The sequence below is a fragment of the Mastomys coucha genome, unplaced genomic scaffold (genome assembly GCF_008632895.1).
Source record: "Mastomys coucha isolate ucsf_1 unplaced genomic scaffold, UCSF_Mcou_1 pScaffold14, whole genome shotgun sequence".
In the NCBI taxonomy this organism is placed as follows: Eukaryota; Metazoa; Chordata; class Mammalia; order Rodentia; family Muridae; genus Mastomys; species Mastomys coucha.
Genome location: NW_022196896.1, coordinates 29,057,296 through 29,082,386, shown reverse-complemented (window position 1 = coordinate 29,082,386; position 25,091 = coordinate 29,057,296). Strand labels below are relative to the sequence as shown.

General features: G+C 35.6%; 1 long non-coding RNA gene across 2 annotated transcripts in view; it reads right to left on the bottom strand.

Annotated features, from left to right (window-relative positions):
• Window positions 1–294: 294 nt before the first annotated feature.
• Window positions 295–25,091, bottom strand: part of LOC116088100 — a 27,917-nt gene continuing 3,120 nt past the window's right edge. Inside the window, exons 3-6 of one of the 2 annotated variants that reach the window (XR_004117766.1) lie at window positions 23,941–24,002; window positions 22,698–22,794; window positions 11,977–12,087; window positions 295–404 (exon numbers count right to left, since the gene is read on the bottom strand). This is a non-coding gene — a long non-coding RNA (uncharacterized LOC116088100). Of the gene's footprint in view, window positions 405–3,021; window positions 3,125–11,976; window positions 12,088–22,697; window positions 22,795–23,940; window positions 24,003–25,091 lie in introns of those variants that run through there. The other variant, XR_004117767.1, reaches the window with a different exon arrangement.

The following is a 25,091-nucleotide window of genomic DNA, read 5'->3' as shown; positions in this document are numbered from 1 at the left end:
CCCTGATTTTACTGTGAAACACGCAGTTAAAATGTGATTTCACAAAAAGCCAACAAACAGTGGATCGCAGCAAACTGTTAAGCAAGAAGTAGCAACAGGAGTCCACCTCAGTGCAAAGAGTTTCTCTGCTTTTTGACAAGGGGATGCAAGCAAGCAAAGCCACACCTCACTTCAGAGTATATTTAGGAACTCATCAAATCCATGCCTGACTCAACAGCAGCCTCTAAATTGCAAGCTGATTTAACTGAGGAATACAAATATCGCTAGTACACAAAGTGTTCTACTCACTTTCAAAATTACCTTCAGGTGAGATGACTTTCACTGTCTTTTATCCACATTGTGTCTGAGGCAGGCCTGATGGTGCACACTCAGGAAGCCTGAGCCAAGCATGTCTCAGGACCAGCCTGTCTCAAAAGGAAGAAAGTAAAGAATAGGTAAGATTTCCTGGAATAAGAAATACCTCCTGTTTGGAGCAGGGGAGGCAACTCAGTGGTAGAACACTTCACAAATAAAGCCCTGAGAATGATTTCAGTAACAGAAAATCAAAAGAAAACAGACACAACCAAAAAAGCCAGGATAGTTCCTCTAACTTTCTTATATCAATTTTATTTTAAAGATTTAATTCTATTCATTAGTTGATAAATAGACTTATCATTTGTTAATTTAAATTAAAATGCTAATAAACACCTATAACAAACTCAATACTAATAATTTCATGACGCATTTTTAAATCCAGAATTCTCTGTGGCCACTAAATTAACTATATTTTAGTTGATGATTATAGTTATGAATTTTGGTCTTTGAAAATTATAATATTTTCAATTAAATAAGAAAGCACTTGACTTTCCTGATTACAGTGCTTCATTGGTATCTCATACATTTCAGTCTCATAAATCCCTAAAAGAATACTATTTTGTCTCAGAGTACAAACCAAGGAGCACATTTACTCTTAATTGCCAAACTTATTTTTTTTCAACTATCTTACAAATAGTAACAATCAAAGCCCCTTTTAGTCCTAAAAAAAGCACATAAACTAGTCAAGTCTGTGTCTGTGGCTGTTCGTAAGTCCTTTGTGTGAGTAAAGAATGGATGGAATGTGTTGTATTCTGTTAATGTGTTTCCTAGTAATGAAAGAGAGTTGTAATTATTTTAGTGAAAACCACAATAAATTCTATTATGTTTTTATGATAGTTAGCTCTTCTATCTAAACAGTGTTATTCCTCTTGTTTTGTCTGATTTTTCCATTCTACAAGGGAATTTGTCCTTAAAACTAGTAAATGAGAAAAATCTTGTGGCAATATGTTACAGAGCCAAATCAGTTATAAGGATATCATATGCCACCATATGTGTGTGGGGGTGTGTGTATGTGTGTGTGTATGTGTGTGTGTGTGTGTGTGAATGTATGTGTATGTGTACGTGAATGTGTATGTGTATATGTATACTGTGTATGGTATCCAGTATATGGTATACTGTATATGCATCATAATTTTATTAAAACAGAAGAAATTTAGGTAACTTGGCAGTACATAAAATATAACCATAATACTCCCAATAATTATTTCATATTGTTGAACTAATAAGAAGACTTAGTCATGGTCAAATGACTATGATTTGTTTAATTGGTATATAAATCAAAATTCTATGTGCTGTTTTTGTAATTAGAATTTCATAGAATTAGAATGTGTAAATATCTTTAGTCCTATTTTTTACTAATGCAAATTATTGTGACAAACTACTATTAAGGGATAGTTTACAGATATTGATACAGACCTCATTTATCTGTAAGTTTCCATATCTTAAAGACATCCATGACCATGAAGAGGAGATGGCTCAGTGGTCTGAGTGCTTGCACTATCGCCCACTTAAATTCCAGTCATCCCAGTACACAGCTCTCCACATAGCATTGGGATGCAGAGACAGGTATATATGGGAACTTGCTGGCCAGACAGTGAGAGAAACTGCCTCAAGGTAAACAGTTGGAAAGGTGATGAAGAAGGACCCAGGACACAGTTCTCTGGCCTCAACGTGTATATGTGCACACACCTGTACACTCACATGCATGTACTCACACAAACACATGTACATTCTGTAAGCCTATTGTCCACATACATAGAAGCTTGTATTCTCTCTGCTGCACTTTATTTTATTTTTCTAGAATCATAAGATTGACTGTCAATATCAAAGAGGTGTATCCTCTTTGTCTTATAGCATCTCCTGATTTAGACTCTCCTGATTAATATGCCCATTATTCTTTATTTCTTTTACTCTATTTTATGGCATGCTGTCAACTATAGAAAAGTACAGAAATAATAGCGCTGGCTCTTTACTTATCTTTGACTGTTTTCACAGATGATGATCTCTGATCACAGGTCCTGCTTTTTGTGTCCTATTTTCTCTTTTGGAAGTCAAACAAAATGCACAGTAAAGTCAGAAAGCAACAGAGAGCTTGGAATATGAGGCTGCTGAGCTCTTTCTATCCTACTCCCAAAGCTACAATGCTCTGCTAGTTTCTTAGACCTGATTCCTGGACTACATCAACAAGCTGAGATACACTCCCCCCTTGTTCCAGTCTGTTTTTAATCAACTCTGTTGCTTACACCACTGACATGATAAAGTTTTCCAAACACTACATTCCTCCTGCCAACCTCCTCTCCACAGTTATGCAGGACGTTATTGCTATCTTTGTTATCAATAACATAGCAGGCAAAGCTGTGTTCTTTTAAAACCTTTCTCTCATATATACTCTTTTGTCCTATGTGATCCTGTGCCCTTCTACACCTTAGAATTTCCTGAGGTTCTTTGTTGGTGGTGGTAGTTTTGATCAAGCCCTGCCCCTTCTTGCTAATTTTGTTTAAATATGCTTCCTCTAGGAATTATTGTTCACCTACCTACTTTGTTTCTCTTTAGGGTACAGCTTCAATATTCATTAATTAGTATATAAAATTACTATTTGTCATTTTCCTTGCTTTCTTTCTTGCCTCAAGATGTTGAGTTGGGATATTTTGCTGCTTCTAATCTCTTAAAAATACCATCAAAATGAAAACAAAGGCCAAAGTGAATAAATTCACAATATCCAGAATATGCTTCTGAGAGCCAACAGGGCAGTCAAGTTTTTAATACAATTCTGGAAGAGAAAAAGCAGATAGGTGGTGGTGACAGGAGAAAGAAAACAGAAGTAGCCACAAGGCAGAATAAACAGAGATTCTGCTTTAAAAGCTGTATCTGAGATGGTGGTACTGGGAGCAACTCCACAGAGTATGATCAGGTTATAGGCACGCGCTACCCAGTGAGACACAACAGAGGTACAACTTATAAGGCTAGCCATGATGCCTTGATCCTACACATGGCCCATGACCATAAATTTGAGGTTTGAAAAGCATAGGAAAAGAACTGGGGGATCCTCCCCTTGGACATCTGACTATATCTACCTTCAAATTGTTAGGGTTCTAGTGCACTTAAGTTATCAATTAAATGGCCTTTTATATGAGAAGACCCTTCTTACCTTTGAGCCAGAAGTAAAATGAGCCATATAACATGCTCTCCCCTGCACCAAAATATCCAGTAACTATAACCATTAAGACTGATTTTGGATTATGGTTTCAGAAGTTTTGTCTAGGCATGATAGAGCTCATGGAAGTTAGAGAGTAGGCTGCTTAGTTCCACCAGAAGCAGAGAAATCAAGCTGGACCCAAGGATGTAATACTAGCCAAAGTATTGTCTTGAAGGAGCTGTCTGACTCAGCCATCCAAGTCTTACCTCCAAAACCCTCCACATACCAAGAACATATGGTAAAAATATGAACTCATAAGGACGCTTTAAATTTAGACCACGCAGTCCTGCTCCTGGGGGTCATCTAGCTGATGACATTAGAAAAACTGTATATATGGGTGCCCAGAGCTACATTTCCCATGAAGGTCACCTCACAGGGTGTCACCTGGGATGCCTCTCTAGCTTAATGCATACTGATTAGTCAAAACTTTCTCCTCTCTTATGTTGATCCAGTGTCTTTTCTTCTCTGGTATTCCATTCCTGAAATTTTTTGCCAGTCTTCCTAGCACCAGGTGCTACAATGTTATTATCAGTAGAACATCTATACCCAGATACCCTTGATGTTCTTCTTAAAGAACACATGCCTTCACTGGAATTTACATAGCATTTCTCCAGTGTTCTCTGAGTCCTCTGAAGCGCCCCCAGACAAAGATTTATAGCATTCTCTTCACCAACTAGTCTAGGCCTTTATGCATAGTTTTTTCTTCTGTTGAGTCTTAGCAGTCTCCTCTGTCCAGAAATGACATCTATTTTTGCCCATGCTTGGTTCTCATTCATTATCGCACACCATCAATTTCTTCTCATTAATTATTATTTTACTATGGTTGCTACTATATTCTTTGTCCTCATTGATCTCAGACCTTTAAGTTATTGTATCTTTGAATATTATTTCCTCTATGTAGAAAAACTTACTGAAGACAAAGACTAAAACAATTCCTGATTCTCTTCTCCACTTTTGTATTTTAAAAAACCATAATAATGTTACATTGAAATGCTTCTTCCATATGTTACTTTACAAATGTAGTGGTTTTCTCTCTATATCTTAACTATTTACCCCTTGCAACTTGTGTCACAGACTAGTAGTCAATTCCTCTTCTCCGCTCAGTCCTACCTCCCTGGAAGATTTTTTTCTACCTTACATTTACTTAGATGGGGGTATTTGTCCATGTACTACACTCAGAACATCATTTTATTGTTGTAAACATCCCCCAGGTTCAGCTATTTTGCTTCTGTTACCAAGTATTCCAAAATATCTGCAAAGTATATCTCTAAGTAGAACCTACCTGAAACTTAGACACAGGAACAGAAAAGGGTCTATTAGCACTTTTATTTAGGTTTTCTACACATAACTAAAACTCAGGGAGCTCAAAAGTTCTATCTCCACTGTTGACTAGAACCACCCTCCAGCCCCCAATATTCCTGAGTCTACAGCTGTACATATGTAGCTCATATCTATATTTGTTGTAGAATAAGATATTTACTGAGTGTTAGACTTCAGCTCTTTTAGAATCAGTCTTAGGTGCAAGAAAATACAAATTCTTTCAAGGTTAAAAGAAAGAAAGATGAGATGACACATATCTTAGAAGATCTTTCATTAACTAAAAGTATAAAAAAGTACCCTCTATACGAGGGTAATCATGTATAAAATAATTTAAATGGCATTAGACAAAAATGTAAATGACACAGCCAAGAAGCAATGTAATGCGCACACATTTAAAGGTTTACAGGATAGAAAGGCTTTAAAATTAATTTTCAGGAGATAACAAAACTGTAAACTAGAAGTACAATTTTTTGAAGTACAATTTTTATTAATCTAGTGAGGAACATCAGTGGGCTGTTATGATCCAGAAAAAAATAGCAAAAAGAGCAAAATAAATGACTATGTCTATATATACATAAGCATGCTATTTTTATTAATTTCAAAGATATAATTAAATTACCTGTGCTGAAGTAAAAAAGAATTAGGAAAAATTTAAAGAAAAGAATATGGTTATATTATTGCTTATTGCAAAATAGATAGGTATATAGTAGAATGTAAATTACTAACAATATTTATAATGAGAACAGCCTCTCATTTGGTTTCTAGAAATATGTTATATATGTACAGGGATCATCTTGTTGCAGCCAGTACATGGCATGGACATTACTGGTTATATTCTACAGAGAAGTAAACTGAGATACAAAGAGGTCATCAAATTTCCTTATTTCCCTAGAAACATAAATCAGAGAAAGAAGGCACTGAAATATCTTTTGATGTAAAAAGCAAGGGGAACCATTTTATGGTGGGTTTCTAGGTCAGGTATATAAACTACCTGTAACTGAATTAGAGATACCAATAGGAAAAAATATATCTTAATTACGCTGTGTTTCCTATATACTACAATGTATGCATGTGTGTATATATGAGTATTAGTGTATATATAAGAGAGACAAAGAGAAATTTTGACTCATGTCAGATACACCCATTTAGGAGTACACTCATAGCAAGCACATTATAAAAAACCTCTAGCTAAGACTCAGAAAGAGTTCAGCTAATCCATTCTTCATGAAAAAGTGTACTTGATAAAATATTTCAGAAGCTAACCAGAAAGATGATTTAATTGCTTTCAGTTTTGAATAAGCAATACTTAGAAAGATTGACAACATAAATTGTCTCCATTTGCAAGTGAAAGGTTCCTTAGCTTGTCTTCAGTGTTTCCATACCTAAAATACAGATGTAAGCTCACCCTTGCTTTAGAGTTGTCAGGACATTTATGTAAGATCATTATTCATACCAAGCCTCAGACAATAAGCAGTCCCACAAAGTTAAAAGCCTCATTTTATATTTTTAGTTTTCAAAATCCAAAATAATGTATTTTGCAAGAATCCGAATTGCATGGTGAGGATTTGAGAGATGAACCATCTGTGGATGGAGAAGACAGCCTGGAAAGCCAGAATCCTCAGCAGGCTTCAGGCTTAGAAAGGATGTTTGGAATGAATTGAGGAATTAATACTCCATATTCTCTCAAAAATGGCTGTTGAAGGAAAGGAGAGCCAACATGTTAAGTAGAGTAAGGGTCTCATTGTATGCCCCAAGACAAAAACCTCAAAGGAGGCAACTCCAGACTTCTTCCCTGATTTCCCAGAAGGGTCTCACTGCTTCACACCATGAAGGTTCTGCGTCTCTGGGTCCTAGAGGCAGCTTCATATAGCAGCAGAAGCAGCAGTAGCAGAAGTAGCAGAAGTCAACAGTGACCTAGAGAGAATCTTCAAGCAGCAGATTACAGATTCTAGAATATATGTTAGTACTGCCTTGGGACTTCTTAAGTAGAGGTCAAGGTCCCACTGTTATGCAGGTAGGGGTTAATGAGCTAGCAAATTAGGATATTAATATTAATGGAGCATTCTTAGTACCCACAGGCTAATGAAGTCTAGGGTCATTTGGGTTATATTAACATCAAACAAAGTGGAATTATGAGCCAAAAGCATTTACCAAGATAAAAAGGAACAATTTTACTGATTAAAGAAGAAAATATATTTTATTACTATTGCCTAAGATAAATAATATAGTATCAAAATATATGAAGTTAAGCATTGATATAATTATAAGTAAGGATAGACAAGAGCCATAATAACATTATTTTTCATAATTTGAGAAAGTAAAAGATACATCTTAAATCATTATAGAGAATTTGAATAATGGAAGAACTGAAGTGTGTGTGTGTGTGTGTGTGTGTGTGTGTGTGTGTGTGTGGAAGTATAGGAATACTGAAAAGCTCTACCTTTTAGATGTTATTATTTGAAAAAATGATAAATTAAGATGGATTCCATAAACTGCAAAATTCTCCAAAGCAAATATATATATATATATATATATATATATATATATATATATATATAGGCTGTATTCTCTGAGGAAACTAATTGTATAGAAAACTAATAACAAAAGATTAAGATTTTCTAACTGCAAAACAATAATATAAGAAAGTAATATTAACATGGTATTACATATTAAAATCTTATCAGAAACATGTACTCACATGAAGTCCCTCTAGCAGTTTTAGTATTTTGCTAATTAAAGAAAAAAGTATTAAAACATTTTTGTAAAAACTAATTAGTAATGGCAAAACACTTTTTAAATGATTACACTATGATAACAGAAGAAATCTCAGAGTATGTATTTTAAGAACAAAATCAAAAACAGAGAAGGTAAATGTCTGTTGTGGACACAGGTGAGACAGACATGAGACAAGATGGATCAGTGGCCCAGAGAGATTTAGATAACCAGGTAGACAACAGATCTGTAACAGTAAGTGTGAAAGTCTTCCTTAAGTGAATGTTCCCATAATAAAATGCATTCTGAAATTCTAGGAAATCAGCTCTAGCTGAGAATACTTCATTGAAATGTTGCTGTTGTGCATCAAGAACATCTTGCTGCCAGGCGAACTTTCTAAACGCCCATTTCATTACATTTCTCGCAGTATGTATAAATATAGAGATGTGAATGTGGTGATGTGAAAACCATAGTTTTCAGGATTAGAATTTCCAGATCAACATTAACATAATTAAAATAGGACAATTCATTTGCTAAAATATATAGAAAAGATAAAATAGAACGTTAGACTCACCACATATTAAAATGAATAATAAAATATCATGATTTAGTAGAATTTATGACAAATCAAGAAGTCTTTATATATAATATATTAAATAGAACAATTAATCATTTTATTTCAAGCCTGGCCTTGAATTTGTGATCTTTCTTCCTCAGTCTACCAAGTAGCTTGGATTAAAACACATACTGCAAGACTTGGATTTAAGTAAACTATCATTTCTTATTATAAAATTAATTTCCTGACTATAAAAATATTTTTAAATTAATGGATTATTTTAGAGTTAAATCTATATAACCCATTAAAATGATATGATCAATTTTGATAGACTTTAAATGATTTGAAAATATCATAAAAATAAAATATTAAGTTATAAAAACAGAAAAACCACAAAAAGTAAAAAAGGGAAGAAACATAAATGGCTAAGTCGTCTCCAAACAAGTCCATGTATATGTGTGTGTGTGTGTGTGTGTGTGTGTGTTTGTGTGTTTGTGTGTGAATATATATATATATATATACATATACATATATACATGCATATATATATATATTCAGTGGGGCATGGCCCAGATCACTGTGGGTGCTTCTAGTTCTGGGCTGGTGGTCTTGATGATATAAGAAAGCAGAGGAAGCAAGCAGTGAGGAGTAATCCAGCAAGCAGTACTTCTCCATGGCAGTGCTTCTCAACCTTCCTAATGCTGCGAACCTTTAATATAGTTCCTCATGTTGTAGTGGCCCAAAAACATAAATTATTTTCATTGCTCCTTCATAAATGTAATTTTTCTACTCTTATAAAACATAATGTAGATATTTGTGGATTCTGATGGTTTTAGGTGACCTCTGTGAAACGGGTCAATCGACCCCCAAAGAGGTTACAACCAACAGGTTGAGAAATGCTGCTCTGTGGTCTCTGCTTCAGTTGCTGTCTCCAGACTCCCCCTGACTTCCTTTCATGGTGGCGTGTGTATGTGGAAGTTCAGGTAAAATAAACTCTTTTCTCCCCCAAGTTACCATTGAACATGGTAATATATCAAGGCACTAGAAACTCTAATTAAGACAACATGGTTGTTTAAGAAAATAAAGACAAATGCTGTAAAAAAAGCCATTTACAAGAGCAAATCAAGTAGTCACCATACTATGCAAAGACACGCAACACAGGTAATCAACAAAAGCAACCAAACAACCAAACAAAACACAATGGTGATTTTTATTTATTATTCTTTGCTTGGGAAATTAAAGACTAATTCTACAGTGTAAATCTTGATACAGGTTCTCTTATAAGCAGTAACCCAAATTGTAAGAATGTATCCTGAGGATGTTTTATGAATATAGGCAATGATTTAGCCAAAATTCTTTCTTAATTATTTAATCAAGAACATGTAATGAGGTCTCAGTGTGAGTCTCAAGATGGGTCAGTTCCTACTGCCATGTTGTTTGTGTGTTTGTTTTTGTTCTTTTTAAATCTCAGCCTTAACTACCTTACTGCTTCAGCTAAGCTAGTACATTTCTTATTTGTTTTCCACTCTGTTTTTAGCAAGAAGAGGCATTGGTTTCCACAGCCTGGTCTGCCACATCCAGTTAGTTTGGAATTAATCTATAACAACAGTACTGCATTTAGAATGGCAGACAATCTAAAAGATCTTTTGACTATGAGACAGATGTGTCTTGACAGTGCTCCCATTAAACTTCAAGGAAGATAATGAACGTCAATGACCTCCCTATGGAGTTGCTTCAATTGTGGCAAACTAGCCACTGCAGGAAAAGAATGCCCTAATTTTATCTACAGACAGAATGCTGTCCAAAAAGGATAAACAGATGCAGGATAGTTCATAGCTAAGCTCTACCAAGGTAAGCTAGCCCTTCATAATTCCTGCTTTATTTAAGCTCTGTCAGAAATTCTGGTCCAGAAAACTGAAGACAGAAGCTTCAACATTATAAGGAATATGTTGGGTACTATCCAAGTGGTAAGCTATCTCTGTCATATCTATGATTTTTGGAAGCAGCATCCCTGCACTTCCTATATGTCAAATACTATTTATCCCTTCTCAGGTCTCTGATGGGGTTGAAGACTAGTTATAGTCTCATAATTAACTTAAGTTGTTTCATATTTAAAATTTTCTAGGTCCAAAAAAGATGTTTTTAGTATAGTAATACCCATTAAGATAAAAAATAATTTAGATACAAAATTCTAACTCACCAATCTAAATTGTCAAATATATTAAACTGGTAATTATAAATATATAATCATACCTTATAATTTTTATGGTCATTATAATTGTATTCAATTTATATCCAAGAGAAAAGGAACCTTTATTAGACTAAAAGGGGGGACTTTTGAAGCTAGGTCTAATGCTATGTAAGGTAATACTAAGTGCTGGCCTTTAAGGCTTGGTTGTCTCAGAAATGAGAATCTGTCTGCACATGCCCAAGTGACCCTATGTGAACTTGCCCCCACATTATTTCTGATTGGTGAATAAAGATGCCTATGGCCTATAGCTGGCAGAATTGAAATAGGCAGAGTTGTTGTTCTGAGGCTTGGGATCTGAGAGAACCACAAGAAGAGACAGAAGAAGGGGAAGAAAAGGAGAAAGATGCCATGTATTATGACTCAAGAAAACATGCTATGAGGGATGACCAATTATAGTTAGGAACATCCCAGATGAAACAATAATAACTTGGGGTTATTGATAGGAAATAAATTTTAATAACATAGAGGACAGTTATCTTCCCAGCTTTATTATTCTTTCTTTCTTTCTTTTTTTTTTTTTTTTTTTTTTTTTTTTTTTTTTTTGGTTTTTTCGAGACAGGGTTTCTCTGTGTAGCCCTGGCTGTCCTGGGAGCTCACTATATAGACCAGGCTGGCCTTGAACTCAGAAATCCACCTGCTTCTGCCTCCAAAGTGCTGGGATTAAAGGTGTGTGCCATCACTGCCCGTCACTTTATTATTGCTAATAAAGGCTTGTTATAGATATAGAGGTCAGATGTGTCTTTTATATGGGGACTAAATGGTCAAAGAGGCATAAGGCCCTCCCAGAATGGAGCTAAATGTTTTTTATAACAGAGGATATCTAATCCCCTGGATCTGGACCTCTAGGTGGTTGTAAGCTGCTTGATATGGGTGCTGAGAACTAAACTCTAGTCCAGTGAAAGGGCAGTAAGCACTTGTAACTGCTAAGCTCTTTCTCCAGCTCTAGTCAGCACTTTTGTGAGATAAATCAGTAACTGATCCAAAACTACCTAGAAGCCTTAGTACAATCTACAGTTCTCTACTTCATCTCCTCAGGCAAATGTGGTCACTATTCGTGTACACAGTTTATCAAAGGATTTAAAAGTTTGGGGTCACCCAGTTGTGTTCTAAATGTAACTGGGAGCCCCCAGGCAAACAATTTATAGCCCTTGAAAAAACATAAACATAAAATCTCAGTGCAAACCCAAATGTCATAAGCCACCTGGCCTAGTGATATTTATAAAACTCACTTTTCCCAAGCGAACAAACAAAAGTCACTGAGGTAGACAATGTTCTGGATCAAAAGACAGATCACATCTCAGTTAAAAATATATCAAATATATTTTCACAAAATACATATAGAACTATCTGGAAATTAAAACAATATTTTCTAATGTTTTAAAAATTTAAATAGAAAAACTTAAAACTGTGAAATTATACTTTATAATTTTAAATAATACCCACAGATATAAGGATCATGCATCAATCAAAATAAGTCACTGTTATAAAAGTAAGAGTGTGCAGTAATGTAATATATGGCTCTAATTCCACCTGTGACACAGGAGGATGTTGAGTTCTAGACCACTTAAATCATGTAGTGAGACTTACCTTAAACATGGTTAAAGGGGATCTTGAGGCTATAACCTTATTGGTATATCCAAGTTCAAGGTCATCCTGGCTAGTAAGTTCAGTGCCAACCTCTGACACATAGGACCTTGTCTCAAGAAAAATAAAAAGGAAGAAAGAGAATCACAAGCCAACCAAGATCTGTGAAGAACAAGCACAGAAAGTAAACAAGTAGAGGAGGGAGCAATCACAAGGCCAACGCGTGAAAGAAACAGAAGTTTTCCTCTGTGTAGATTCCAGACCTGCAAGACTCCAGACAAAGTGCTGGAATTCCCCATTCCCAGATCTCAGAGGGGGAACTAAGGATGTGATAAGTGGACTGGCTTTCTGCTCTTACATTTCAAGTCTATATAAATGCTTTTGTTGCTTGTAAGTCACAGGGAAAAGAATGAGGCTTTTCATTTCATATCCTGGGGGACATTTGATTGACCTCTGAGATTGAAACCTGAAGTCATCATAAAATGGATATAGACACAGATACAAATTCATTGTAAAGAAACTGACTATGCCAAGCAATTTTGGCAAGGGGTAATGTAGTATATTTCTTCTACCATAAGCCCTATAAAATACCGTTCTGAGGCAAATCTAGGCCTTCCAAACCCACAGTTCAGTGATTCTCAGGACCCCTTGGTATCATAAATGAGGAACCTTTAGAAGTAACACCTTAGACGCAGGCTTTTCTCTGATTCCCTGACATGTTTCTGCTTGGAGGATATCCAGCCTTGCCAATATCAGCTTTCAAAAAAGTGACCACAGGGAACAAGTAATAATTAAAGATTTCATATATATGACTCCTCTCTAGATGGCATAGTACTGTAGAATAAACATGTGTTCTGAAATCAACCAAGGCAGGAATTCTTGCTCTCATTTCTACCATATCTTGCTGGCTGGGCAAGGCCTTCAACTATGGTATTTTTTTTCTGTAACCTATGAATTTGAACTATATCTGTAGCTTTGTAAAATCTCATAGTGGGCCTAACATCATGAGAACACTAAGAGTCAAATATTAGCTATTGATCACCTTATGGTGTCTGGCAGGCTATTTTAGCATCTATGAACTGAATTAACAGAACTTGGCCTCAGTCTGTGTGACTTTGAGTAAGAGTGGGAGACACACTGTGTCTGTTTTGTAGAACGATTTTCTTACAGGCTCTTACTTCTCCAACATAGGTTTTTGTCTTGTGGGTCTTGTTGATTCCACATTGGGCTATATTCCAAAATCTCCTTCATAATAACATGGAAATGGAAACAGGGTCGAGAACAGAGCCCTTCTACTATTCTCTGCTTGTGATTTTAATGTTGATCTGCACACAAAAGCTGTGTTTGCTTCTCAGGTCCAGTTCTTTCCTGTTGTACCTTTTAACTGATATTTCCATAGAGCAATGTTCTGAGGAAAATTTTAGGCACAAAAAGCCACATGGGATTGATTCTATACATTTAGGGAAGGAAACAATAATACAAGATGGTGGGAAAGGCCAATTAACAAATACCAACTAAGAGAGAATGTGGAAGTAGATCACATAACCTTTAATGCAGCCTCACATCGACTTCCATTACTTTAATGGAAATTCCTTCAGAGATGTTAGTTTAGTTTGTTTAGATTATATTATTTAAGAGTTTGAAGACAGTTCTCATTTTATTTCAATTTAGAGTACTGTTTATAAAACTTCTTTAGATCTTAAAGAAACAGCTGATGCATTTCCAGGACAGCAGATCTGGAATTAAAGACAGAGCAGGTTCCTTACACTATTTAAGTGGACCAATCTTCCATAGCAAGACTCACAGACAGGATAGGCAAGTTGCTGTTTAAAAAAAAATAATGACCAACCCTCCCACACCCCCCAAAAAAAACCTGGTACTTAAAATTGTAGTTTTTAAGCTAACAGGATCCATCTAAGCAAACAATTGATATAACCCCTTAAATCCTTCTTGGAACTAGTAACAAGGGGACTTAGCCATTTCCTGGTAGGAAGTAAATTTCTTTTGGAGACTGTGTCCTTGAGTCGTTTTGTGAAAAAAAAAAAAAAAAAAAAAAACTTTTTAAGTCCCATGGGTACCATTAAGGAACTTATTGTAGAAGTTTCTTTAGTGAAACCCTAGGGCCCAGAAAGATTTAATGAGCCTTCAAAATGCAAAGTTACTTTTCAGAAGGAACTTGAAAAGTAGAGGAATTTAGCTAGGCTTTACTGGAAGGATTTTCTGTAGATAGGAACAGATAACAAGAGCTGGCTGTGAAGAGGACCACTGCTTTACCTATCCAGTATGTAGATGTTTACCTATCAACACAGTCTGTGCAGCATGCTCTTCTAGCTGCAGATGGCTTGCCTGTTCTTATTCCATTGTTCTGAGTTCGATAAACATGCAATTGTGTTCTAGATGATTTTCAGATCATTATGTTAGGAAAAAATTATCTGAGGAAAAAAATAACTAATTTGGATCATGCTCTTCTAAAGTAGTTATTTGGTATTGAGAAGAGAATAACACATTGCTTTGCTCTTTATGGCTTCTCCAAGACTTGTCTATCTGTGTCCACTCTTGCCATCCTTTCGTCTCCAGTACCTGCATCCCTGGGCATTACCATTCAAATTTTCACAACCCAGAAGGCTGCTGTGCTAACAACCCTGGTTTCTAATCACACGTAAATCCTCAACACCACCTCTAAAACTGCTCTTCTACAATTCCATGTCAAATGACCAAAAGGAGCAATTTGACTTACAATGTTCACCCCTATAGCCTTCCTCAACCGGTCTCATTGTTTTCTTTGAAAATTGATTTTTTTTACATGATTCTTTCTCATTATGATTTGCCGTCTCCCAGTTCCCAAGATCCTTCCCACTCCCTCACCTACCTGAATCCATCCCAGTCTTGCTCTCATTAGAATACACACAGGAGAGTGAATGACAATAATAACAATAGTAGAATTAAGATAAAATCAAATCAAACCAACTGGAATAGGAACAAAAGAGCCAAAGAAAAGAATAAGAAACACAGATAATCTAAGACATGCATATTCACAAACAGAGAAAGTATATAAAAACAAAATCAGAAACCATAATGTATAAGCAAAAGATCTATAAGGGGAAAAATAGCTTGACAAAGCCTTGTGAGACAAAGAACTCCAAAATCACCACTGAGTTCTTTTGTGTTGTTCATCTATTGCTGGGCATGGAGCCTACCCTCATGTGTATCTGCCCTTATGTGTATTCTGTGAATCCTTTGGGGAGAACTAGTTTTCTCTTTCAGAGCAGATGGCAATTAACTATCATGTCTGGGGTTTCTTAATTTTTGTTTGTTACTTTCTATTTTTTTATTTATGGAAAATAGATTATTTTTCTTATATATATCCTGATTACATTTTTCTTCCTTCTAGTTCCTCCCCACCACCCTCCTATCTGGATTCTGTCCCATTTTAGGAAGGAGTTAAAGGAAGGGGAGGAAGAAGAAGAGAAAGAGGAGGAGAAGGGAGAGGAGGAGGAGGAGAAAGAGGAGGAGAAGTAAGAGAAAGAGGAGGCGGAGATTCTAAAGGGTAATTTAAAAAAAAAATACAGCACACAGGAACACATAGGAATAGGATGACCCACTCAAACAGAAGGAAGAAAGGATTCCAAGAAAAAACACCAGAAACAGAAACAGACACAATGACCAACTCTTTCAAACTCAAGAATCTCATAAAAACACTAAGCAGGAAGATGTCATATATACCCAAAGGACCCACACAGGCCCTGTGCATGCTGCCTCAGTCTGTGAATTTGTGTCAATCATATTGAATTAGATGGACTTTTTTCTTGGTGTCTGCTATTACTTTGGCTTACACTCTTTCTGCCTGATCTTCCCAAGGGTTTTCCAACCATGGAGAAGAAGAATTGCAGGGAGACATCTCTTTAAGGACTGAGTATTCCAAGGTAACTTACTCTTTGCATATTATCTGTCTATGGGTCTCTTTATTTCTTCCCATCTACTGAAGGAGGAAATGTGTCTCTGACTATGGCTCAGAAAGGCACTGATCTATGAGTGCCTCTAAAGCAGAATGTCATTAGGAGTCATTTTATAGCTATCTTCTCTTAGTAGAACAGTAGCATTCAATTTTACCCAAAGTCTCTGAGTTATCTCGTCTCAGGTTCTTGGTCCCACAGATATGATCAGGCATGGGTTTCAGCTCATGGAATTTGCCTTAAGTCAAATAAGTTATTTGTGCCACCATTGTACTAACATATCTTGCAAGCTGAACACCACTGTATGCCAAAGATTTTATACTTACATTTCTCTTCTGATAGTGTTCAAAGTACCTTTCTGTACCAAAGATGCTAGCAAGTATAGATGAAGGCTCTAGGTAGGCACCAGTTTGACATTTCCATGTTTAATAAATTGTGAAGGTGTTATTATCAGCAATTTAGATTTGCCATTAAACAAGAACCTCTAATCTTGACTATAGCCTAGGATATTTGGAGGTTCCCATGGAACCTCCAAATTCAACTAGATGTAACCCAAACCAAGTAGGGAAAGTTTGATAGTAAAAAGAGATTTCCAGTTGGGGCTCTATCTCCCCTATTATTTGGTGGATTTAATTTAGATCAACTTCATGTTTGCATATATTTTAGGAAACTTCTGCTGCATAAGGTTTCCATACTAATCCTCAAACAGGCCCTGATTTTAGCTGTCATTGTTAATATGCCCACCTCATGTCCCTCTTTTTTGCCCCTCCACACTTGATCTCATGTTCCAGTCCCTTGCAATTGATAGGTATATCAAGAAAATTTTCCATCTCTTCCGACATTTTCCAATTTGGTGGGGTACAGGTTTTTAAAGTTTTTACGATTCTCTGGATTTCCTGTGTCTGCTGTTATGTCTCTAAGTTTGTTAATTTGGATTTTCTTTCTCTGCTTTTAGTTAATTTGGATAAGTGTTTGTCAATGATTCATTTTCTCGATGAACCCACTCCTACTATCAATCATGCTTTGTATTGGTTGTGTTCTGCTTTTTGTTTTTATTGATTTGAGCCCTGAGTTTATTATTTCTTCCACCCTACTCCCTGTGAATGTGATTTCTTTATCCAGAAGTTTAATGTGTGCTCTTAAGTTACTGGTTTGAGATGCCTACAATTATTATTACCATTTTGTAATATAGGCACATAGCACTATGAATTATGAATGTGATGCTAAGAACTATCATTGTTGTATACTCTTAAGTGTAGCTATGCTGTGTATTTGTTTTCATTCAATTCTAGAAATCTTTAATTAATTAATTAATGCCCCAATTTCTGCATTGAACTTTTTTTCATTAAGTACTTAATTTTTGAATGTCCATGAATTTGAAAGCTTTCTGTTGTTGATATCCCTGGTTGTCAGATCAGATGTAGGGTGTTATTTAAACTTTCACGTAACTGTTGAGGCTTGTTCTGTTTACAATTTACAGAATGTTCCATGAGGTGCAAAGAAGACGGTGTATACTTTTCTGTGTGCATGAAATTTTCTGAAGTTTCCCACCTTCAGTGTGAGAGGGTCAATGTGTGATTTTAGTTGCAGTACTGTTTATTTTATGAATTTAGGTACCCTTTTGTTTGATACATAGATGTTAAGAATTGCAATGTCCTCTTGGTAACCTTTTTTTTTATGTGTATGTAGTAGACTTCCCTATCTTCTGATTAGTTATTATTTGAAGTCATTTTGACAAATATTAAAATGGCTACCTCGGATTGCTTCTTGGGTTTATTTATTTGGAGTATCTTTTGACATCCTTTTACCGTTAGGTGATGTTTATCTTTGATGTTAAGATGTGTTTTTTTTTTTTTTTCAGAAGCAGCAGAAGGATGCCTCCTGGCTTTGCCTCCAATTCCTCTAGTCTATGATTTTCATTGGAGAATTGAGACCATTGGTAGTTGAGTAGTATTTGCTGATTACACTTATTTTTTGCTGTTATTGTTGTTGTTGTGGTAGTGATGGTTGTGGTAGTGGTGGTGGTAATGGTGTGTGGGTATGTGTGTGTGAGTATGTGTGTGTTTCTACTCTTTTAGTTTTCTGGTCTGAGAATATTTATGCCTTGTTGTGTTTGGGGTGTTTTCCTTAGGCTGGAGTTCGGGTGGATTTTTAGGCAGATACTGTTTTATCATGAAATGTTTTATTTATCCTCTATCTATTGTGACTGAACATTCCGCTGGGCATAGATCTGGGCTCACATCTGTGGTATCAGAGAGTTTACAGACATCCACCCACACCCTCTGACTCTTAGAGTATCCATTTAAAAGTCAGGTAAAATTCCTAAAGGTCTGTATTTATAAGTTACATGTTTTTGTTCCCTTGAAGTTCTTAATATATCTTTGTTCTATACATTTAGGGTTTTGATTATTATGTGCCGAGGGAATTTCTTTTCTACCCTAGTCTATTGGATGTATTATATGATTCTTGCACATAAATAGGTGTTTCCTTTTTGGTTAGAGACAATTTCTTCTATAATTTTGTTAAAAGTATTTTGAACCTTCTCCTTCCTCTATTCATATTATTCTTAAATTTGATCTTTTTATAGTGACCCAGATTTCCTGTTTTGTGCCAAGCGTTTTTGGTTTTTAACATTTTTATTGACAGAGCTATCTGCTTCTTCTATTGTGTCTTCAATACTTGGCACTCTTTCTTCTATCTCTTGTATTCTATTAGCAAGGCTTCCCTCTGAGTTTCCTGTTTGAGCTCCTCAATTTTTCATTCCCAGATTTTCTTCAGGCTGGCTTTCCTTTATTGATTCTCTATTGATTCTATCTATTCCCACTTCCAGGACATGAACTATTTTATTCATTTCCTTACATTGTTTATTTTAAGAAATTTCTTTAAGAGATTTATTAATTTTCTTCTAATGAGCTCTATCATTTTCATAAAGGCTAACTGTCTTGTGCTTCATCTATGCTATAATTCTTAGAGCTTACTGTTGTAAGGTTCCTGGGCTCAAGCAGATTCATATTTTCCTAGTTATTACTCATGTTTTTATGCTAGTATCTTAGCATCTGTGTTTTGGATTATTGTAATTCTAGATGGTGATGCCTGGTCTTATCTTTGTTGGGTGGGTGTCTTGTTACTTGGGTTCTGTTGCATCTCTGGTTTTTAAGAGGATGTCATGGTAGGGGATTCTTTTGGTATTTTGTTGTTGTTGTTGTTGTTGTTGGTGGTGGTGGTGGTGGTGGTTTTTTGTTTTATTGCTAAGGTCACTGAGGGTTCAGGGTAATATGTGTTTCTAGATATTGGGAACTGAGTGGAAATGGACTTGAGATGGGCTGAGGAACACCACAGGAGTTAAGAAAGCACAGTCATCCTTCTGCATATACTTAGTCCTCTAGAAATGGGGATAGAGAGTGAGGAGAGGCTACAGCAGGTAGTCTGTTGCAGAGCTTGGGATAAGACTAAAGGAGAGGTTGGAGTGTGATGATCTACAGTTAGGCTACTGGCTGTCCTGGCCAGGGTCTTAATTTGACTTTTTAAATTAAAGTTACTTGTCTGAAGCCTGTATGTCTCTAAAGTCTGGACCAGAAGCACAATAAAGAGAAACATTCCTCTATCTGACTCTATATTGTGCATATTGTCAATATTCCATATATGCTTGTCCAATATCTGAAGCCCAAATTCTAAATTGCTCCAGTATTCTACCATCTTTACAACACCATTAGTGGTAGCCCCTTGTCTTAACCCATCCATCATGGGTCTAGAGTTAGTCTTTGAATTCTCCAGTGCCCTGTACTCCTGTCTAACTGCAGGGCATATTTTCTGTGGTAAAAATCTTTCATTTTCTATGGCCACAGTTTCCTCCACATATGTTCATTTCAAGCTCATTTTCAGTTAAATGGGGGAGAAAAGTCTAATTTAGTTGTAATTTTAATTAATATGTCAAATATTTCAAGGATTTATAGTTACTAAATGAAATTGCTTCTCTAATATAAATTCAAGGCAATTTCTTCAGCATTTCCAATACAGATGCTTCTCAAGCCTTGATATGCAACAAGATTTCCTAGGATTTTTCTTTAAAAAAAGAATCTGATTAAATTCTGCATCTATCTGTGTGGGGTTGCAGGAGCCTCTGCTTTCCTTGAGTCATCACAAATGGCGTAAAAGACTGGGTTACAAAATGATCTGAAGATTAATACCCAAGTCCATCCTATAAAATTATTATTTTATGCATAGTTTAAATAATCTTATAGTTAATTATAGGAAGTGATAGAATGTATCAATGATGGCTATACTAACAGATAAATTATCAAGTTAATAGCTACATCCTTTTATAAATTAATACTTATCATGAGTCCAGAGTGGTTGGTAAGGGGACAGTAGGATAATCCTTTTTTTTTTGTTGTTTTAATACTAAAAGCAATTTCAAACTATGAAAGATTAGTTTGGAGTGATTTATGACTCAAGACTTAACACAGCGTAACAGAAGTAAAAGAGAGAAAAGTCATGTCACAGGACACAGAACAAGGTCTTATTTGTATTTCCAGGCTGAGCTAAAACATAAGCATGAATATAGTGGGGCTTATCTCCTGGGACTTGATGTCTAGGCACCTAGTGGATGAAAATTAAAACAGGGGATGGATTAGGTGTAAGAAAATGCTCAGATGTCTTTCAAAGGTGTTGTGCAGGACAGATGTATGGAACCAGGTGAAAGAGCCCTCCACACTAAGCATAAAATAACCACGAGAGTAAGTAGATATTCAAATGCAGCATTTGAGCAGTAGTAGTTAAAAATCAGAGAAATGGGGGCATATGCATGTCTTTTAAGCTTGGCTTTTGAAGATCCTTAGAAGAAATCATAACAACCTAAATCTGTAGTTTTCAGCCTTGGCTGAACTCAACAGTCACCTGGCTACCTAGGAAATAGCTGCCTGCCAGGAGCCCACCCTAAAAGGTCTGATGGAATTGGCCTGTGGTAAGCCTCAAGCGTCGACTTGTGCAAGTTTCTTAGGTGATTACAACATGCAGCATGGACAGGTGCCATATGCCATATGCCAAGCACCCTCAAGACAATATTTCTTCTTTATAGACTTGTTAGAATGTCTCCTTCTACAACTGGGCTCCTTAATTCCAGTGTGAAAGTTTGGATTAGCCCTCTCTAGCATGGTGATTGTCAGATGTCACTGGGCATTAGAGATACCTGTAGGGCTTGTAAAAACTTAGACTGTTGGGGGCACATCTGATCATTGCCAACTCTGTTAAACTAGTATGGGACTGTATGTGTGTATCCAGAAAGTTCTAAGCCATTGCTCATGCTGTTCATCTAGGGATCTTATGTTAAAAACTAGGGCAAGTTTTCAGATTTGAATATTAATGTCAAAGTGGTATACTGTGTATAGTATATTAAGTGTGGTATACTAAATGTTATTCTTATATCTTCAGGATGTAAACTTCAATTATCGAATCCTGGCTTAGGGCACACCTCTAAGAGTCAGCATTAAATTGTGTGCCAGTCTAAATGACTGACATTTATTATTTTCTCATTGTTTTCTAAGTTGACTGTCCAAATGTGGAACTATCTCATTCAAAAGTGGAAAACTCATTTCTCAGGGATGCTAAACAATGAATTATGATAGCTGTCACTTAGACAAATATCTTTGTTTTGTTACTGAGTGTGGAATAGGGAATAGGGAGAATGGTTGCAGAAAGCCTGAAGTCAGAATACAGATAAGGAAGGGTAGTACCATTGCTCTGGGTTGTAGTGAAATAAATCACCATGAATATTTTAAAAAATTAATATAATTTATTAGCCAATGGTTACCCATGAAGCTGAGGGGTGAAGAAAATCAAATTTACTTGAATTTATAACTTACCTGTATGCTAACAACCTAAAACTCCCGTCAGTACTCTCGGATCAATAAGATGTGTCTAGTACCTGAGCCTTGAAAGTCATGGTGAGTGAAGCAAGTGTCTAAGCTTGATCCTGTCCCACTTTTATCTTTTTGTAAAGCAACAGCTAGAAGCACAGATGGTTATCTAAGATTCCACCATGTTCCTCAGCAGGCACTGTTATCACATTATAGTCAGCTAGATTTCTTGGGGGAAGTGCAGTAATTCTTTTGACATGAAGGAACTTCTACACAGCTGAGATTAGGAAGCTATCAGACCTCAGAGGAGAGGAGCTGAGGTGTTTGGCAGTACATTCCAAGAAGCCTAGGAGCTTATTTTAGGACAAGGTGATTTCTCATTTTCAGCACTCCCTCCTAGCAAAATTTCAGACTGTCTTATTATTCTACTTCTTGGAAATGAGTCCAATAAAATGACAAATATGCTTAGTGAGCCAAAGAAAACATTGGAATTCAATTTTATGTTATTGGGTGTTCGTTCTTTGTTTTAATTGCTAACAAACTTCTTTGTCCTTAAACATGAGATTGGTGTTAAATTAATTGAATGATCTAGTCTAGTCTCTTTGGATCAGAGTTCAGAGATTCTTAAGTAATGAGAGGCAGGCAGGGTTACAGCTAAGGTTCTACAGGGCATGTATCATTGCAATTTTCTTTATTTTTCTGGCCAGAAAAATAATATAGGGCCAATACTAACCCAAACTGAGTATTCAGGAAAACAGGAGCATGAAGTTAAAGTATGTAAAATTTTATAGAATAGCTTGGAAATAAAAGTTGTTTGTATAACTCTAAAGAAGTAATCTGATCTGGAGTTCCCAAAATTCCTTAAGACACTCAGCCAGAAAGCAGCAGATCGACTCTAACATCTTGAAATACTTACTGTCTCATATGGCTATGCAGCCTCCAAAGTGTGATCTGGAATGAAGCTCCATGAGAGTTAACAGAATACCAGTCAGTGGAAAATAACAAGATAAAACCTACAAGACAGAAATAATCACTGTAAAATCCCACATGTCCAAAAGTGACTGGAAAATTCAGCAGTTATTCTTAAATCTTGAGTTTAATTTGTCTTATTTTGTTAGAACTATAAATGGCCAAGTGTTGTAAAATGTTTTTAATAACAACTGCCTTCATGTTTCAGATTTGAGATGCAAACATGAGGAGCTATAGAGGACAGAAAGGGCAATTTTCATATAACTGCTACAATCTCAATTTAAAATACTTGTAACTAGATTAATGATCATTCCACTAAACCTGGAAATTTGGATGTCTGTGTCTATAACATGTAGCTCAGAGCTGAAACTTTAAAGTTGTTTTTTTTTTCTGTTGTCATTCATTTGTTTATTTTTTGAGAGAGGTTATTGCCATGTGACCCCAATTGGCTTTGAATTTAGTTATCCTCCTGTGTACTGAGTTTATAGGCATGTGTAACATTACTAGGTATAGAAGTTATAGCTGGTTTTGGTTTAATTCTTTTTTAATTGTATTTTTATTATTTAAATTTATGTTGATCATATTCATCCCTCCCTCAAGTCCTTCCAGGTCTGCTCCCCTTTCCTACCACCCAAAGTTAATTTTTTTCTTTATAAAAGAAAAAAACCAACACAACAACAAAATCAAGAAAACAAAGTAAAACAACACTCCCAAAATGAAACAAAAACCCCAAGCTATAACCCAATAAAAGTACACAAAAGAACTGTGGAGTTAATTATATTTTGGTCTAAACATGTAGCCTGCTTTGGAGTGGTTGATATTCAAGTAATGCTGCATTGGAGGAAACTCATTTTCCCTCTCATACCAGGTATAAATGACATTGAGTTGTTAACATTTACCCTTGTGGCTAGGTTTCCTTTCACTCATTTTTTTTAAAAAAATACATACATATATATATTACATATATATATATAAATACATATACATATATATATATGAAACAAAATAAAATATAATGTGATAGAACAAAGATCACCACAGTAGTATTGGACAGGACAAGCCAATAGAAGGAAAAGAGCCCAAGAAAGGCCATAAGAATAGCAAAGTACTAAACTGGAAGCTATAATATATATGTACCCATGCAGAGCCTGTGCATTCTGAAATATATATGATATGCAACATATATTTACCTGCACAGTTTTGAATTTTTGCAGAAAAATTCAATATTGGTTGAAGACCACTTATCTAAAATCTGAAATAAAAAATACTTCAATATCTGAAGTTTAAAGGCTGATATAATCCATAGATAGAAAACTTCACCTTCATGATTTCCAATCACAATGTAAGTGCACCAACCACAGAGAACATACAAGGTATATGGACAAGGTAATTACAAAACATCAATAAATTTCCTGCTAAGCCTTGTGTCCCCTAAAATGATGCTTCTCTGGGAATATTTAAATATTTCTAAACCCTTAACTTTCAAATTCCAAAGTATTATTGTCCTTAGCATTTAAGAGAAGGAATGCTTATTGTGCTCAAAAGAAATCAGTTTCAAGTAATTTTACATGGCTTAACTTCTATCTTCACGAAGAATGAACAAAGTAAAATAGGGATATGCCAAGATCAGAGATAAAAACAGTGACAGCTACCTCAGTTTTCTTCGTAGTTGGACATTTGGACCACAAAGTGGACATAGAAAACTTATACAAGCAGTAGACATCTTTATTACTATGGTTCCAGAAAGTCAAGATTTTGCTTTGGGTCTGGTAATTGTAAACTCTGACACTATTTGAAAGTCTTGGAACACCCTCTGTTGTTGAGAATAATCACAGATTTATGGAATTCAACTCACATATTCCCCTCACATTGTTTAGATGAATGTGACTGATAAACTTTTTATAAAGCAGGTTGTAAGTAAATGCGATAAGTCCAGATATTTATTACTGCTCTATCAGCATACTGAATTAGAATTAAAACTCTTCAAGGATGCATAATGCACTTTAGAATAGATACTTTTGAACACAAAGGGTGGGCACATATGTAAATGGGAGCAAACACAAAGTGTGAATATACATAATGAAAATGAAGGTTGGACTTTGCATTATATTCTGAAGCTTCTAAAATAATCACAAAGGTTTCTCAGAATATTCTTAAATGTTTTGCCACTAGTAAAGTAGAAAGCTGACCATCATAAAAAGAAATGAAATTCTGTCATTCACAGCTACACACATAAAATCAGAGTACATTGTAATAAAATGGGCTGAATACACAAGGACAAATGCAATATGTTCTTTGTGGAGGTCACATTGTTGGATTCATAGCATTAGAGAGAGAGAGA